The 19,641-nt window shown below is 46.8% G+C and overlaps 1 pseudogene across 1 annotated transcript; it reads left to right on the plus strand.

Annotated features, from left to right (window-relative positions):
* The first annotated feature begins 287 nt into the window (after nt 1-287).
* Nucleotides 288-3,702, plus strand: LOC311106258 (extracellular calcium-sensing receptor-like; annotated as a pseudogene). Its single transcript has 7 exons — nt 288-611; nt 846-1,142; nt 1,279-1,455; nt 1,538-1,839; nt 2,050-2,245; nt 2,508-2,631; nt 2,814-3,702. The product of its transcript is annotated as an extracellular calcium-sensing receptor-like (transcript).
* Nucleotides 3,703-19,641: the final 15,939 nt, after the last annotated feature.

Here is a 19,641-nt window from a genome sequence, read left to right on the forward strand (position 1 = left end):
TTGGTCCCGGGGATGGAAATTGAAATAATTACAAATATATTGTTTTATGTACTGTATGTGTTAAAATTGTCAACAAAATAAATACATATGGGAAAGCATTACAGATATTTGAAATATATCATTTTTATTTCGAGATGCCAGAAGCCTAAACGTATCTATCCACTGCTTGCTCATATTAGCAGCATAACCCAGTCTCTGTCAGTATCCCACCTCCCTCTCTCATCCTGCACCCATGGGACATACAGAATAAACACTGGAACCACGTCCCACTCATTGAAAGGGATTGTATGGGCAGTCCCAGTGTCTTAAGGGGCACTCTCACCTCTATAAAGAGAGAAACCACTCAGTCTGCCCTGTCAGACACAGCTGCCCTGCTGAAGGCTGGCGTGGCACTGAGAACAGAGGTGGTTCTGCTGCTGCTGGTGGTGGGGGTGAGCGGTATATCCAGCCCCAGCCCCAGCCTGCTCTCTGCTGGGCCAACCCGCTCTGCCGAGAGGGACATCAACATTGGGGCAGTGTTCTCCCTACATAGGAATGCCTTCTTCAAGGCCCATTCCTTCCCCTCCAGACCAGAGAAAACCCCCTGTATCAGGTATGTGTTGAAAACAACTGTCTGTAGGTACTTTCCACTGTTGTGGAATATTTCTCAAGATATATGTTTTTGTCTCTTAGCAGTGGAATTAGGCACACGGCTGAATAACACTATTGTAGATGATCTGTGTGTTTATCTTTCAACCAAAAAATATACAAATTGATTATTCTATTACACTAAACACAATACTCAAATCATCAGTTTTAGTTCAAATGCTGGCATATCTGATTCCTGGCTTCAACTCTCTGTCCAGTTTCAACCCACGTTCCAGTTTGCCCAGACCCTGATGTTTTCCCTGGAGGAGATCAACAACAGCAGTGATCTGCTGTCAGGGCTGTCTCTGGGTTACCAGGTCTTTGACTCCTGTTGCTCTGCCACTCTGGCCATCCGCTCAGCCCTGGCCCTGATTAACAGCCCTGGGCCTGAGCACATCCTGGGTGACCCCTCCTCCTGCTCCAGACCTCCAGCCGTGTTGGGCATCGTAAGGGAGTCAGGCTCCACACCCACCATCGGAATATCATCCCTGGTCGGACCATTCAGCATCCCCGTGGTGAGACACCTTCAGGTTTTGGCTCTTTAGAGGTAGTATACTCAATGTCAGCTATGTATGAAACCTCAATTCAAATCTTCCCTTTCCTTCCACACAGACGAGCCTTTTTTGCCACCTGTGCTTGTCTGAGTAATAGAAAAAAGATCCCCAGAGTAGATCCCTGGCAATGCTGGTCGAACACTTTGTCTGGACCTGGGTGGGAGTGCTGAAAAGCAACAATGATTATGGAAACAACGGCATGGCCACCTACATGGAGACAGAGTGGAAGGAGGCCATGTCCCACACAGACCCCGAAGAGAGGCCCCTGGAGGCGGTCAGGGTGATGTGGAGGGCCACAGCCAAGGGTGGTGGTACTGTTCCTGCGCTTGGGGGACATCATCTCCCTGCTGAATGAGCTGGCCCTGGAGGGAGACCCAGGGCTGCAGTGGGTGGGCAGCGAGTCCTGGATCACAGCCAGACTGCTGGTCGGAGAACGAGGCCTACAGCTTCCTGAGGGGGGGGGGGGTGGTGGGCTTTGCCATCTGGAGGGGTTCCTAGACAGGGTGCACCCCTCCCAGGCACCAGACAACACCCTGCTCAGGGAGTTCTGGGGGACTGTGTTCCAGTGCTCCTTCGAGGGTGGTGGCGAAGAGGGCAGCAGCACGCTGTGCACAGGAACAGAGAGCTTAGCAGAGCTGAAGAACCAATACACTGATGTGTCAGAACTGAGAACATCCAAGTGTATACGCCATCGCACATTATCTACACAACCTACTGACACAAAGCATATCCTATGAATCACCCCACTCACTCTCTCTCTCTCTCTCTCTCTCTCTCTCTCTCTCTCTCTCTCTCTCTCTCTCTCTCTCTCTCTCCCTCTCCATGTTGTTAAGCAGGTGCTATAGTACCTGAAGGATGTAAGGTTTAGAGTGAAGGCTGGAGAGAAGATTTGGTTTGATGCTAATGGGGATGCGGTGGCGTGCTACGACCTGGTGAACTGGCAGCAGGAGGAGGATGGTACCCTGCAGTTCCATGCAGTGGGGTTGTATGACGCCTCGATGCCCCCTGAACAGCGCTTTACCATCAACCAGGGAAAACTGGTCTTGGCAGGGGGCCATATTGACTATGTTGCAAAAGCATAACACATGCAAACCTAAAAACACTGCAAATGTAAAACATGCATTCTATAATGTACCTGTTTTACACAATCACATACCCTACCTCACAAATACCCCTCATTCACTATGATGAAAAAATATGAATTGTATTTTTCATATCACTTCACCAAGTAGTGACATAAAAAATGGTTGTGAAAATGTACCAATTGTTAGCACAATTATTTATATAAAATACACCAATATTCACACGTGTTGTATTTCTCTGCAGGCGCCTGTGTCAGTGTGCAGTGAGAGCTGTCCCCCAGGCACTCGTAAGGCTGCACAGAAAGGAAAGCCTGTCTGCTGTTATGACTGTATCCCATGTGCAGAGGGAGATATCAGCAACGCTACAGGTGATGCACAAACACACAGCACAGATTAGTAACATCACAGGTACTACATGATGCATTTAGGCCGACCCACAATACCTTTCAAGCTCTATCACTGCACAATGAGACCAATAGATATCAAAGAACACATGACACAGTGGCCTGATTCACGGAATGAATGATGATGTTCTGAAATCTCCTTGAAGATTCTAACGGCTGCTATCGTTCGTGACTTGGAGTATTGGTCAAATGAGAACAGGGACCGCTGTGTGTTGAATTCCTCTCCCATGAAGAAGTCATGGGCATAGTTCTGGTATTTGTGTCCTTACTGGGGTGCTGTGTTACTATTCTGGTAGCTGTTGTGTTGTTTTCGTCAGGGACAACAACTCTGAGCTGAGCTTCCTGCTGCTCTTCTCCTTGACTCTGTGTTTTCTGTGTTCTCTTACTTTCATTGGCCGGCCCTCTGAGTGGTCCTGTATGCTGCGCCACACAGCGTTTGGGATCACCTTCGTCCTCTGCATCTCTTGTGTTCTGGGGAAAACAATAGTGGTGTTGATGGCCTTCAGGGCTACAATTCCAGACAGTAATGTCATGAAATGGTTTGGGCCTCCACAGCAGAGACTCAGTGTTCTGGCTTTCACTCTCATACAGGTCCTGATCTGTGTTCTCTGGTTAACAGTCTCCCCTCCTTTCCCCTACAAGAATATGAAGACCTATAAGGAAAAGATCATTCTAGAGTGTGATGTGGGTTCAGCCATTGGTTTCTGGGCTGTGTTGGGGTATATAGGACTCCTAGCTCTCTTGTGCTTTGTGCTGGCTTTTCTGGCTCGAAAGCTGCCTGATAACTTCAATGAGGCCAAATGCATCACCTTCAGCATGCTCATATTCTGTGCAGGCTGGATCACCTTTATCCCAGTTTATGTCAGCTCTCCTGGGAAGTTCACTGTAGCTGTGGAGATCTTTGCTATTCTGACCTCTAGTTATGGTTTACTTTTCTGCATATTTGCTCCTAAATGTTTCATTATATTACTGAGGCCAGAACAAAACACCAAGAAACACATGATGGGGAAGAGATCCAATGATATACGATATTAAAGAAACACATGATGGGAAGAGATCCAATGATATACGATATTAAAAAAACACATGATGGGGAAGAGATCCAATGACATACGTTATTAAAGAAACACATGATGGGGAAGAGATCCAATGATATACGATATTAAAAAAACACACGATGGGGAAGAGATCCAATGATATACGATATTAAAAAAACACATGATGGGGAAGAGATCCAATGATATACGTTATTAAAGAAACACATGATTGGGAAGAGATCCAATGATATACGATATTAAAAAAACACATGATGGGGAAGAGATCCAATGATATACGATATTAAAGAAACAGATGATGGGGAAGAGATCCAATGATATACGATATTAAAGAAACAGATGATGGGGAAGAGATCCAATGATATACGATAATAAAGAAACAGATGATGGGGAAGAGATCCAATGATATACGTTATTAAAGAAACACATGATGGGGAAGATATCCAATGACATACGTTATTAAAGAAACAGATGATGGGGAAGATATCAAATGTTATACTATAGCTCAGTTGGTAGAGCATGGCGCTTGCAACGCCAGGGTTGTGGGTTCGTTTCCCACGGGGGGCCAGTATGAAAATGTATGCACTCACTAACTGTAAGTCGCTCTGGATAAGAGCGTCTGCTAAATTACTAAAATGTAAAAATGTAAAATTATAATAAAGAAACAGATGATGGGGAAGATATCCAATGTAATATACGATATTAAAGAAACAGATGTTGGGAAAAGTGTCATCCAAAGCCCTTTACGATGAATACTAACCATTGGCCTATTCAAAGTCATTCTATAAATAGATACAGACACAGAAACATAATTTCAAAGTCAGTCATGGGTTAACTCCGTCCTCAGGCTCAATTGCTGCCGCACATATAGTCTGGAAACACTGCAACAAAGTGGGACTTGAAAGGGGAAGGGTTCAAATCGAGGAGGGAGAGACAGAGCTTGCTACAGCTGTATTCAAAAATAAATGTTCTATCACAGCGATCATATTATTTTTGGGGAAGCCCAATTGATTCTGAGTTTGGGTATATAAAGTTTACATGTGAAAACTAGATATGGATTTCCCGAACTCACTTCCTTGTTTAGCCTAAATCGTTTTCACTGCTCGCGCTTTTGAAACCCACAATGTAGAGGGGAGGTTCCACGGGTGATGCTAGATGGTGACAGGTTATGCTACATGGTGATGGACTGACAGATCAGCCAATGAAAATCCAGAGGGAGCTTTTCCCGCCCTCTGCCGTGGGCTCCATTCAAGTCTCTTTCTGTGGCGCTGTGAAACCAGACGGTTCAAAAGAGAGAGTCGGCTGGTGGACGAGATGAATCATGGGTATGTGGATGTTAAATAAATCCCCCCTTCCTGAACACACAATCCCAACAGGATCCAACCACTCCCTGTGCACTAATAAACGACACATTATGCCAAGCAGCCATATCTACAGGGGGTATGGTCAGCACATCATGAATGTCAAGGACAATAATGAAGCAGAAAGAAAATCACATTTCTGACATCGCCTATGTGTTAACTCTGTTCATCATCACTACTCAGCCCCAGCGGCCACTGACAGCCTGGTGTGCTTCCACAAGCCCCCCTCAGTGACTGCTGCTGTCTCACAGGCCTGCTCTGGACAAGCTTGATCTACTGTCTCATCAAAAAACCACATTGACTTCTTAAAACCCTCCCGTTGTCCTAGGGTCAAAATGACCCGCCACTGTGTTGAACCAACTTTATTTAATTTTTATATTTTTGGGATCATTTGTGAGAAGGAGGCAGTGAGAATTTAAAGAAAGTATCACTGCCTCCTTCTCACAAATGATCCAAAAAACTATAAAAATTAAATAAAGTTGGTTCAACACAGTGGCGGGTCATTTTGACCCTAGGACAACGGGAGGGTTAAACCTCACCGCATAGGCCTGTGGGCCACCACCTAAATGTCTCAATACACCAATGGGGCTGTGGCATTCATACCACTATCAATACAAAACAAGGTCTCAATAGACCCTTTTCCAGTACACGACACACTGACGTCACACACACAGATGCTGCAGTAAGAAAGCCATCGCCATCTGCGCCCATTCAACACAGCCTACATTTACGTTTGTATTACTTCTAAACAAAATAACTTTTTGGGGGGTTCTCATACACTTACAATTATGTTTTGATTCTTGCTAGAACAGTCACTAAGATTATATTTGGTTGTGATCTTTGCAAAATTACTATTTGGGATGCAGCAGTTGTTAGCTAGAATGCTAACGCCCGTTGAAATAGGCTGTAGCAAAACGTAGCCAAAGAGCCATTTTACTGGTTGAAGTTGAAATGTTTTTAAAGTATAATGCAGTTGATTTGTGATGATGACACAAACATTATATTAAGCAGGACATTCATACAAGCCTTAGAATCCAATTATAATCCAAAAGCAATGTGAAATGCACTCATAAGGAACATGTAAATACAGACTATTTTTTGCTGGCGTTCTATAAGAACTCCCCCTTGTTCTGCCACCAACTTGTGCGCATCGCCCTCGCGCAGCAGTGGTTGTAATAAACAAGTCAATGGTCTAATATCTCTGGATCTCAAGTCTTCCTTGCATTATCACAACGCTAGTAAAATACATTTTCCATGAAGAAAAGTTGTGTTACTTGATTCAGCTGGCCAAAGGTATTTGTAACAACAGTCTACATCAGCTTACAAGCTCTTTCCCAATGATGTAGAGTTAAATTAAGAGAGTAAAAACACAAGAGAAATGAAACACACAAGATTTAAGCTATATACAGAGTGTACCAATACCATATCAATATGTAGGGGTACAAGGTAGTTGAGGAAGGTATGTACATGTAGGCCGGGGTAAAGTGACTAGGCAGCAGGATAGATACTAACAATGATAATGATAATGATAATGATAATGATAATGATAATGATAATGATAATGATAATGATAATGATAATAATAAAATAATAATAATAACAATGTTAATAATGATAATAATGATAATAATGATGATGATAATGATTATAATGATATTAATGATAATAATAATGAATATAATAATAATGATAATGATAATAATAATGATAATAATCATAATAATAATAAAGTAGCAGCAGTGTATATGATGATGTGTACATGTATGAAAGTGTGTGTTTGTGTGTGTGTGTGTGTGTGTGTGTGTGTGTGTGTGTGTGTGTGTGTGTGTGTGTGTGTGTGTGTGTGTGTGTGTGTGTGTGTGTGTGTGGTGTCAGTATTTGTGTGTATGAGTGTGTGCGTAATGTGTGTGTGTGTGTGTTTGTGTGTGAGTGTGTGGATAGATTGCTGTGAGTGTGCATAGAGTCAGTGCAAAACAGAGTCAGTGCAGATATCCCGGGTAGCCATTTGATTATTTATATTTAACAGTCTAATGTCTTGGGGATGGAAGCTGTCTTGGAGCCTGTTGGTCCGAGACTCAATTCTCTGGTACCGCTTGCCAGATGATAGCAGAGAGAACAATACGTGGCTTGGGTGGCTGGAGTCGTTGGCAATTTTCCAGGCCTTCCTCTGACACCACCTGATACAGAGATCATTTGTGGCAGGGAGCTCGGCCCCAGTGATGTACTGGGCCGTCCTCACCACCCGCTGGAGAACCTTCCAGTCGAGGGTAGTGCAGTTGCCGTACCAGGCGGTGATGCAGCCAGTCAAGATGCTCTCGATGGTGCAGCTGTAGAACCTCTTGAATGATCTGAGGGCCCATGCCAAATCTCTCTTGATGCTCCTGAGGGGGAAGAGGCACTGTGGTACCCTCTTTACGACTGTGTGGGTGTGTATAGACCATGTTAAGTCCTTAGTGATGTGGATCCCTAAGAACTTGAAGCTCTCGACCCGCTCCACTGCAGCCTCGTCGATGTGGATGGGGGCGTGCTCACCCACCTGTTTCCTGTAGTCCACCATCAGCTCCTTGGTCTTACTGACATTAAGGAAGAAGTTGTTGTCCCGGCATCACACTGCCAGGTCTCTGACCTCCTCCCTGTAAGCTGTCTCAACGCTGTCGGTGATCAGGCCTACCACCTTCGTGTGTGGCCACGCAGTCGTAGGTGAACAGGGAGTATAGGAAGGGACTAAGCACGCACCCCTGAAAGATCCCTGTGTTGAGGTCCAGCGTGGCAGAGGTGTTGTTGCCTATCCTCACCACCTGGGGGGCGGCACGTCAGGAAGTCCAGGATCCAGTTGCAGAGGTAGATGTTCAGTATTAGGGTCCAGAACTTGTTGATGAGCTTGTAGGGGACTATGGTGTTGAACGTTGAGCTGTAGTCAATGAACAGCATTCTCACATAGGTATTCCCCTTGTCCAGGTGGGGGAGAGCAGTGTGAAGTGCAATTGAGATTGTGTCATCTGTGGATCTGTTGGGAAGGTAAACAAATTGGAGAGTGTCCAGAATGTCTGGGATGATGGTGTTGATATGTGCCATGACCAGCCTTTCAAAGCACTTCATGATTACAGATGTTTTTTTGACAGGTTACCTTAGTTTTTTTGACAGGTTACCTTAGAGTTCTTGGGAACAGGAACAATGGTGGTCAGCTTGTTAGGATTACAGATTGGGTAAAGGAGAGGTTGAAAATGTTGGGATTACAGGCTGGGTAAGGAGAGGTTGAAAATGTTGGGATTACAGACTGGGACAAGGAGAGGTTGAACATGTTGGGAATGAAGACTGGGACAAGGAGATGTTGAAAATGTCCAGCACACTAACTATAAATCAGAAGTAAGTGCAATGTCTAGTGGTCTGAAGCAAGACACACTAATATAGTGAGGGAAAAAAGTATTTGATCCTCTGCTGATTTTGCATGTTTGCCCACTGACAAAGAAATGATCAGTCTATAATTTTAATGGTAGGTTTATTTGAACAGTGAGAGACAGAAGAATCCAGAAAAACGCATGTCAAAAATGTTATACATTGATTTGCATTTTAATTAGGGAAATAAGTATTTGACCACTCTGCAAAACATGACTTAGTACTTGGTGGCAAAACCCTTGTTGGCAATCACAGAGGTCAGACGTTTCTTGTAGTTGGCCACCAGGTTTGCACACATCTCAGGAGGGATTTTGTTCCACTCCTTTTGGCAGATCTTCTCCAAGTCATTAAGGTTTCGAGGCTGACGTTTGGCAACTCGAACCTTCAGCTCCCTCCACAGATTTTCTATGGGATTAAGGTCTGGAGACTGGCTAGGCCACTCCAGGACCGTAATGTGCTTCTTCTTGAGCTACTCCTTTGTTGCCTTGGCCGTGCATTTTTCTGGATTTTTTTGTTGTTATTCTGTCTCTCCCTGTTCAAATAAACGTACCATTAAAATTATAGACTGATTAAATCAACAGGGGATCAAATACTTTTTTCCCTCACTGTACAATGAACAAAAATATAAACGCAACATGCAACCATTTCAAAGAGTTAAAGTTTATATAAGGAAATCAGTCAATTGAAATTAATTAATTTGTCCCTAATCTATGGATTTGACATGACCAGGAATACAGATATGCATCTGTTGGTCACAGAAACCTTTAAAAAAAAGGTAGGGGCATGGATCAGAAAACCTGTCAGTATCTGGTGTGCAGCGCGACACATCTCCTTCGCATAGAGTTGATCAGGCTGCTGATTGTGGCCTGTGGAAAATTATCCAACTCCTCTTCAATGGCTGTGCGAAGTTGCATCCCAAACATGCTCAATGGGTGAGTATGCAGGCCATAGAAGAACTGGGACATTTTCAGCTTCCAGGAATTGTGTACAGACCCTTGCAACATGGGGCCGTGCATTATCATGCTGAAACATGAGGTGATGGCGGCAGATGAATGGCATGACAATGGGTCTCAGGATCTCGTCACGGTATCTCTGTGCATTCAAATTGCCATCGATAAAATGCAATTGTGTTCGTTGTCCTTAGCTTATGCCTGCCCATACCATAACCCCACCGCCACCATGGGGCACTCTGTTCACAACGTTGACATCAGCAAACCACTCACCCACATCACGCCATACACGCTGTCTGCCATCTGCCAGGTACTGTTGAAACCAGGATTAATCAGTGAAGAGCACACTTCTCCAGCATGCCAGTGGCCATCGAAGGTGAGCATTTGCCCACTGAAGTCAGTAACGACGCCAAACTTTCGGGTGGCTGTAATGACGCCGAACTGTCTGAGGAAGCCAGATGTGGAGGTCCTTGACTGGCGTGGTTACTCGTGGTCTGCGGTTGTGAGGTCGGTTGGACGTACTACCAAATTCTCTAATACGATGTTGGAGGCGGCTTATGGTAGAGAAATGAACATTAAATTCTCTGGCAACAGCTCTGGTTGACATTCATGCAGTCAGCATGCCAATTGCACACCACCTCAAAACTTGAGACATCTATGTCATTGCGTTGTCTAACAAAACTGCGCATTTTAGTGTGGCCTTTTATTGTCCCCAGCACAAGGTGCACCTGTGTAATAATCATGCTGTTTAATCAGCGTCTTGATATGCCACACCTGTCAAGTGGATGGATTACCTTGGCAAAGTAGAAACTTTTGCGCACAAAATGTGAGCGAAATGAGCTTTTTGTGCGTATGGAACATTTCGGGGATCTTTTTATTTCAGCTCATGTATCATGGGGCCAACACTTTACATGATGCGTTTATATTCGACTTCAGTTTATAAAATATCTAAGGTGTTCTAGCTGAAGCAAGTCACATTAATTAGTGGTTCTCATGCTTAGAAGGTGCTTAGTCCCCTGTAGCTCAGTTGGTAGAGCGTGGCGCTTGCAAACGCCAGGGTTGTGGGTTCGTTTCCCACGGTGGGGGCCAGTATGAAAATGTATGCACCCACTAACTGTAAGTCGCTCTGTATAAGAGCGTCTGCTAAATGACCAACATGTAAAATAATATAATGCTAAAACCTTAGCATGTGGAAACGGTGCCAGGGAACCTAAAACCAAACCATGCATTGCTGTCCTACCTTGTCCATAAACCAATGTGTCATTTTGTAATTTGGGTGAACTATCTCTTTAATGAAAGTAGTTGACGTGGTTACTAAAACAGCTGCGCATCTTGACTGGTAGTTATTTCTGTATGATTTCACATGCTAAATTCAGTTGTTTTTAAAAGTTGAGAGGAAAAAGTAGTTGATGTTGCTACTAAAACAGTTGATTGGTCGTAGATATACAGAGGTTTCAGATTGTATCATTTGATTGGTAGTATATATATAGAGGTTTCAGATGATATCATTTGATTGGTATTAGATATATAGAGGTTTCAGATTATATCATTTGATTGGTAGTAGATATATAGAGGTTTCAGATTGTATCATTTGATTGGTGGTAGATATATAGAGGTTTCAAATTGTATCATTTGATTGGTGGTAGATATATAGAGGTTTCAGATTATATCATTTGATTGGTGGTAGATATATAGAGGTTTCAAATTGTATCATTTGATTGGTGGTAGATATATAGAGGTTTCAGATTTAAATAGTAGAGAAGTAGACTAAGATTTTATACTGTCAAAATGTTGTTCTAAATTGTTGGGAAAGTGGTCAAAGTACCCACTGAGCACAGACGTCAATTCAATGTCTACTCCACATTGGTTCAACGTAATTTCATTGAAATGACATGGAAACAACGTTGATTCAACCAGTGTGTGCCAAGTGGATATCTGATTTGTGTCAAAAGTCACAGTGTTTACAGTGAAAAGTGTTGAAAGTCACACCTTATAAAGTGCCTTGCAAAAGTATTCATCCCCCTTGGCGTTTTTCCTATTTTGTTGCATTACAACCTGTAATTTAAATGGATTTTTATTTTGATTTCATGTAATGGACATACACAAAATAGTCCAAATTGGTGAAGTAAAATTAAAAAAATAACTTGTTTCAAAAAATTCTAAAAAATAAATACCGGAAAAGTGGTGCGTGGATATGTATTCACCCCCTTTGCTATGAAGCCCCTAAATCAGATCTTGTGCAACCAATTACCTTCAGAAGTCACATAATTAGTTAAATAAAGTCCACTTGTGTGTCACATGATCTGTCACACAATCTCAGTATATATATACACCTGTTCTGAAGGGCCCCAGAATCTGCAACACCACTAAGCAATAGGCACCATGAAGACCAAGGAGCTCTCCAAACAGGTCAGGGACAAAGTTGTGAATAAATACAGATCAGGGTTGGGTTATAAAGAATATCAGAAACGTTGAACATCCCATGGAGCACCATTAAATCCATTATTAAAAAATTGAAAGAATATGGCACCACAACAAACCTGCCAAGAGAGGGCCGCCCACCAAAACTCACAGTCCAGGCAAGGAGGGCATTAATCAGACAGGCAACAAAGAGACCCACAATAACAAATATTTTGCATCTTCAAAGTGGTAGGCATGTTATGTAAATGAAATGATACAAACCCCCCCAAAAAACAATTTTAATTCCAGGTTGTAAGGCAACAAAACAGGAAAAATGCCAAGGGGGGGGGGGTGAATACTTTCGCAAGCCGCTGTACTTGGTCTAGTGAAATGTCTGTCGACAATTACTATGTGACCGTCGGTTTCCTTTTCAAAGACACATGAAAAAACTTTAAATTTGACCCTGTCTCAGCGTCAGTTGTCATGGTTACCTGCCTGTGACAGCAACGAGACAGTGTAGAACAGGGTTCTTCAATTCCGGTCCTGGAGGGCCGAAACACCTCTGTTTTTCATCCTCTCCTTCTAATCAGGGGCTAATTCAGACCTGGGACACCAGGTGAGTGCAATTAACTACCAGGTAGAAATAAAAAACAGAAGGGTTTCGGCCCTCCAGGACCAGAATTGAAGAACCCTGGTATAGAAGTTCTCCGGCAGAATACCCTGCTTTTATTTCGTCACACTAACAACTGTAAGCTATTTGTCAGCTATGCTCTGGTCATTATTTGAAGTGGCTAGCCATCTATTGGGTCTGAATAGCCAACTAAAGGGTCTGAATACTTATTCACATAAGAATTCAGACCATTTGCTATGAGACTTGAAATTGAGCTCAGGTTTATCATGTTTCCATTGATCATCCTTGATATGTTTCCACAAGTTGATTGGAGTCCACCTGTGGTATATTAAATTGATTGGACATGATTTGGAAAGGCACACACCTGTCTATATAAGGTCCCACAGTTGGCAGTGCATGTCACAGCAAAAACCAAGCCATGAGGATGAAGGACTTGTCCGTAGAGCTCCGAGACAGGATTGTGTCGAGGCACAGATCTGGGGAAGGGTACCAAAAAATGTCTGCAGAATTGATGGACCCCAAGAACACAGTGGCCTCCATCATCCTTAAATATAAAAAAGTTTGGAACCACCAAGACTCTTCCTAGAGTTGGCCGCCCGGCCAAACTGAGCAATCGGGGGAGAAGGGCCTTGGTCAGCGAGGTGACCAAGAACCCGATGGTCACTCTGACAGAGCTCCAGAGTTCCTCTGTGGAGATGGGAGAATCTTCAAGAAGGACAACCATCTCTGCAGCACTCCACCAATCAGGCCTTTATCGTGGAGTGGCCAGACGGAAGCCACTCCTCAGTAAAAGGCACATCACAGGCTGCTTGGAGTTTGCCAAAAGGCACCTAAAGGACTCTCAGACCATGAGAAACAAGATTATCTGGTCTGATGGAACCAAGATTGAACTCTTTGACCTAAATGTCAAGCGTCACGTCTGGAGGAAACCTGGCACCATCCCTATGGTGAAGCATGGTGGTGGCAGCATCATGCTGTGGGGATGTTTTTCAGCGGCAGGGACAGGGAGACTAGTCGATCGAGGGAAAGATGAACGGAGCAAAGTAAAGACAGATCCTTGATGAAAACCTGCTCCAGAGCGCTCAGGACTTCCGACTGGGGTGAAGGTTCACCTTCCAAGAGGACAACAACCCTAAGCACACAGCCAAGACAATGCAGCAGTGGCTTCGGCGCAAGTCTCTGAATGTCCTTGAGTGGCCCAGCCAGAGCCCGGACTTGAACCAATCGAACATCTCTGGAGAGACCTGAAAATAGCTGTACAGCGACGCTCCCCATCCAACCTGACAGAGCTTGAGAGGATTTGTACAAAATAATGGGAGAAACTCCACAAGTACAGGTGTGCCAAGCTTGTAGCATCATACCCAATAAGTCTCGAGGCTGTAATTGCTGCCAAAGGTGCTTCAACAATGTGCTGAGTAAAGGGTCTGAAAACTAATGTAAATGTCTGTCATATCTGTCGTGGATGTGGTGGAGGAGTCAAGCGCAGGAAGCAGAGGTAGTCCAACAAGACTTTAATAATGTCCCAAAACAAGAGTACAAGCCCCGACCTCGAAAACACGGAGAGGTGAGGAACAATACGCACACGCGTAAAACACTCCAAAAGGGAAAAATGACACGGAAACACAAACACGTATCAAAACCACGGAGCAACGGACAACCACACACAACTACCCTAGAATAATGCATGGAACTTATAAGACAAGTAATCAACTCTAAAACAAACACAGGTGTGACAGACAGACAAAAGCAATGGAACACAGAAACATAGAGCGGTGGCAGCTAGTACTCCGGGGACGGCGAACGCCGAAGCCTGCCCGAACCAGCAGGAGGAGCAGCCTCGGCCGAAACCGTGACAGTACCCCCCCCTTGACGCGCGGCTCCAGCCGCGCGCCGACCCCGGCCTCGGGGACGGCCAGGAGGACACGGACCCGGGCGCGTGGGATGCCCATGGTGAAACTCCGTCAGGAGGGATGGATCTAGTATGTCCCTCCTGGGCACCCAGCACCGTTCCTCCGGACCGTACCCCTCCCACTCCACGAGATACTGGAGACCACTCCTCCGGCGTCTCGAGTCCAAGATGGTCCGGACTCTGTACGCCGGGACCCCCTCGATGTCCAAAGGGGGCGGAGGGGTCTCTCCTATCTCCTCCTCTTGGAGTGGGCCAGCTACCACCGGCCTGAGAAGAGACACATGGAACGAGGGGTTAATATTTTTATACTCTATAGGCAGTTGTAATCTGTAACACACCTCGTTCAATCTTCTCAGGACTTTGAAGGGCCCCACAAACCGCCGACCCAGCTTCCGGCAGGGCAGGCGGAGGGGCAGGTTTCGAGTCGAGAGCCAGACTCGATCTCCCGGTGCGTACACCGGTGCCTCACTGCGGTGACGGTCGGCGCTCGCCTTTTGGTGACGGATGGCACGCTGCAGATGGACATGGGCAGCGTCCCACGTCTCCTCCGAGCGCCGAATCCACTCGTCCACCGCAGGGGCCTCGGTCTGGCTCTCGTGCCACGGTGCCAGGACCGGCTGATACCCTAAAATACACTGGAAAGGTGTTAATCCGGTGGAGGAGTGGCGGAGAGAGTTCTGGGCCATCTCTGCCCAGGGGATATACCTCGACCACTCCTCCGGCCGGTCCCGGCAGTAGGACCTCAAAAACCTACCCACATCCTGGTTCACACGTTCAACCTGCCCATTGCTCTCTGGGTGGTACCCCGAGGTAAGGCTAACCGAGACCCCCAGGCGTTCCATGAAAGCCCCCCAGACTCTGGAGGTGAACTGGGGACCTCGGTCAGACACAATATCCTCGGGGACCCCATAGTGCCGGAACACATGGGTAAAGAGAGCCTCAGCGGTTTGTAGGGCAGTAGGGAGACCCGGCATGGGAAGGAGACGACAGGCTTTAGAAAACCGATCCACAACGACCAATATGGTGGTACTCCCCTGGGAGGGAGGTAGGTCAGTTACGAAATCTACCGAGAGGTGGGACCATGGTCGTTGTGGAACGGGCAGGGGATGTAGCTTACCCCTGGGCAAATGTCTAGGCGCCTTATACTGGGCACACACAGAGCAGGAGGAGACATAAACCCTCACATCCCTAGCTAACGTTGGCCACCAGTATTTCATGCTAAGACAGTGCACGGTCCGGCCAATACCTGGATGTCCAGAGGAGGGTGATGTATGAGCCCAATAAATAAGACGATCGCGGACCTCGAGCGGAACGTACGTCCGCCCCACAGGACACTCGGGGGGAGTAGGGTCGGTACGCAGTGCCCGCTCGATTTCCGTATCGACCTCCCATACTACCGGAGCCACCAAACAAGATTCCGGCAATATGGAAGTAGGCTCGTTGGACCTCTCCTCCGTGTCATACCGCCGGGACAGTGCGTCTGCCTTAACATTCTGGGACCCTGGGATGTATGTGATTTTAAAGACAAACCTGGTTAGGAACATATTCCACCTAGCCTGACGAGGGTTCAATCTCCTAGCTGCCCGGATGTATTCCAGGTTACGGTGATCAGTCAGAATGAGAAAAGGGTGTTGAGCCCCCTCAAGCCAATGCCTCCACACCTTTAGGGCTTGGACTATGGCTAACAACTCCCTGTCCCCGACATCATAGTTACGCTCCGCCGAGCTGAGCTTCTTCGAGTAGAAAGCACAGGGGCGGAGTTTAGGTGGCGCGCCGGACCGCTGTGAGAGGACTGCCCCAATACCGGTCTCGGACGCGTCTACCTCAACCTGGAATGGTAAAGAGGGATCCGGATGCGCCAGCACCGGAGCCGAGGTGAACAGGTTCTTAAGCTTGATAAATGCCCTGTCCGCCTCAGCCGACCACCGCAAGCGAACCGGACCCCCCTTTAGCAGGGACGTAATGGGAGCTGCAACCTGTCCAAAACCCCGAATAAACCTCCGGTAGTAATTAGCAAAACCCAAGAACTGCTGCACCTCTTTTACAGTGGTTGGAGTTTGCCAATTACGCACGGCCGATACCCGGTCTACCTCTATCTCCACACCAGCTGAAGACAACCGATAACCCAAAAAGGAGACGGACTCCTGGAAGAACAGGCATTTCTCTGCCTTGACATACAGGTCATGCTCCAACAGTCGTCTCAATACTCGGCGCACCTGGGCTACATGCTCGGCTCGTGTAGAAGAATACACTAGGATGTCGTCGATGTACACTACTACACCCTGCCCATGCATGTCCCGGAAAATCTCGTCAACAAAGGATTGGAAGACTGACGGAGCATTCATTAACCCGTATGGCATGACGAGATACTCGTAATGACCCGAGGTGGTGCTAAATGCTGTCTTCCATTCATCCCCCTCCCTAATGCGCACCAGATTGTACGCGCTCCTGAGATCCAACTTTGTGAAGAATCGCGCTCCGCGTAATGACTCCGTCATCGTCGCAATCAGTGGCAGTGGGTAGCTGTATTTAACTGTAATCTGATTGAGACTACGATAATCAATACACGGGCGCAATCCCCCGTCCTTCTTCTTCACAAAGAAGAAACTCGAGGAGACTGGGGAAGTAGAGGGCCGTATGTATCCCTGTGCCAAGGACTCGGCTATGTATGTCTCCATAGTCGCTGTCTCCTCTTGAGACAGGGGATACACATGACTCCGAGGAAGAGCCGCTCCTGTTTGGAGATTTATCGCACAGTCCCCCTGTCTATGAGGAGGTAGCCGTGCTGCCCTCGATTTGCTAAACACGAGTGCTAAATCCTCATACTCGGGGGGAATGCGCAGTGCGGGCACTTGGTTCGGACTCTCTACCGAGGTCGCCCCTACGGAAACACCTAGACATCTCCCTACACACTGAGCAGACCACTCCATAAGAGCCCTCTGTTGCCACGCTATAGTAGGATCATGGGTGCTTAACCAGGGAAGTCCCAACACCACGGGATACGCAGGAGAGTCAATCAGATAAAACTGAATGCTCTCCTCATGACCCCCCTGCGTCGTCATAGTCAGTGGTGCTGTGACCTCCCTGATCAGACCCGACCCCAACGGCCGGCTGTCTAGTGCGTGGACAGGAAATGGATTGTCTACCGGCAGAAGGGGAATCCTTAACCTATTACAAAATGCCCGATCAATAAAATTCCCAGCTGCGCCTGAATCTACTAGCGCCTTATGCTGGGAATGAGGTGCCACCTGTGGAAACCTCACAGGAATACTCATGTGACCAACAGAGAGCTCTGGGTGAGTGGGGCGTCTACTCACCTGAAATGACTCCCCAGTGCGTTGCCTGTTGTCACCTCCCCTAGGAGACCCTCCCCAGCACCTGGCCGCAGTGTGTCCTCCACGACCGCAGGTGGTGCAGTGGATGGCCCCCCTCGGGTTCCCCCTCCTCCTCTCTCTAGCGCCAGCACCCCCTAGCTCCATGGGAATCGGCTCGGGGGCGCTGGAGGGTGGACTGGACGACCCCCACTCGGGACGTCCGCGGGTAGCCAGCAGGGTATCCAGACGGATGGAAACGTCCACCAACTGGTCGAAGTTTAGGTTGGTGTCCCTGCAGGCCAGCTCCCTACGAACGTCCTCGCGTAGACTACATCGGTACTGGTCGATGAGGGCCCTCTCATTCCACCCCGCATCCGCTGCTAGTGTCCGGAACTCCAGTGAGAACTCCTGTGCGCTCCTCTTCCCCTGTCGGAGGTGGAATAGACGCTCTCCCGCCGCTTTCCCCTCAGGAGGATGATCGAAAACAGTCCGGAAGCGGCGAGAGAACTCCGCGTAGGTGATGGTAGCGGCGTCTATTCCCCTCCATTCAGCGTTGGCCCATTCCAACGCTTTGCCGGAGAGACAGGAGATGAGGGCGGAGACGCTCTCGTATCCCGAGGGCGCCGGGTGTATAGTGGCAAGGTACAGTTCTACCTGCAGGAGAAATCCCTGACACCCGGCTGCAGAACCGTCATATGCCCTCGGGAGTGAGAGCCGAATGCCACTGGGTTCCGGTACTGAGAGAGGAGGACTGGCCGTTGGTGATGTGATGTTGTAAAAGTCCTCAGTGTTCACCAAACGGCGCAGGGTGTTGGACACCTTGTCCATAGCGGTCCCGATTTGCTGGATCATGGCGTCCTGGAAATTTAGCCGTTCCAGCAGCGATTCGGGAGATGCCGCTGATCCTGCTGACTCCATGATGGTGTGTGGTTCTGTCATATCTGTCGTGGATGTGGTGGAGGAGTCAAGCGCAGGAAGCAGAGGTAGTCCAACAAGACTTTAATAATGTCCCAAAACAAGAGTACAAGCCCCGACCTCGAAAACACGGAGAGGTGAGGAACAATACGCACACGCGTAAAACACTCCAAAAGGGAAAAATGACACGGAAACACAAACACGTATCAAAACCACGGAGCAACGGACAACCACACACAACTACCCTAGAATAATGCATGGAACTTATAAGACAAGTAATCAACTCTAAAACAAACACAGGTGTGACAGACAGACAAAAGCAATGGAACACAGAAACATAGAGCGGTGGCAGCTAGTACTCCGGGGACGGCGAACGCCGAAGCCTGCCCGAACCAGGAGGAGGAGCAGCCTCGGCCGAAACCGTGACAATGTCATTTATCCGTTTTTTTATTTTTTTTATTTTTTTATGTTGCTTTGTCATTATGGGGTATTGTGTGTACAGTGAGGGAAAAAAAGTATTTGATCCCCTGCTGATTTTGTACGTTTGCCCACTGAGAAAGAAATGATCCGTCTATAATTTTAATGGCAGGTTTATTTGAACAGTGAGAGACAGAATAACAACAAAAAAATCCAGAAAAACGCATGTCAAAAATGTTATAAATTGATATGCATTTTAATGAGGGAAATAAGTATTTGACCCCCTCTCAATCAGAAAGATTTCTGGCTCCCAGGTGTCTTTTATACAGGTAACGAGCTGAGATTAGGAGCACACTCTTAAAGGGAGTGCTCCTAATCTCAGCTTGTTACCTGTATAAAAGACACCTGTCCACAGAAGCAATCAATCAATCAGATTCCAAACTCTCCACCATGGCCAAGACCAAAGAGCTCTCCAAGGATGTCAGGGACAAGATTGTAGACCTACACAAGGCTGGAATGGGCTACAAGACCATCGCCAAGCAGCTTGGTGAGAAGGTGACAACAGTTAGTGTGATTATTCGCAAATGGAAGAAACACAAAAGAACTGTCAATCTCCCTCAGCCTGG

Source organism: Coregonus lavaretus, assembly GCF_964263955.1.
Source record: "Coregonus lavaretus genome assembly, chromosome: 30".
In the NCBI taxonomy this organism is placed as follows: Eukaryota; Metazoa; Chordata; class Actinopteri; order Salmoniformes; family Salmonidae; genus Coregonus; species Coregonus lavaretus.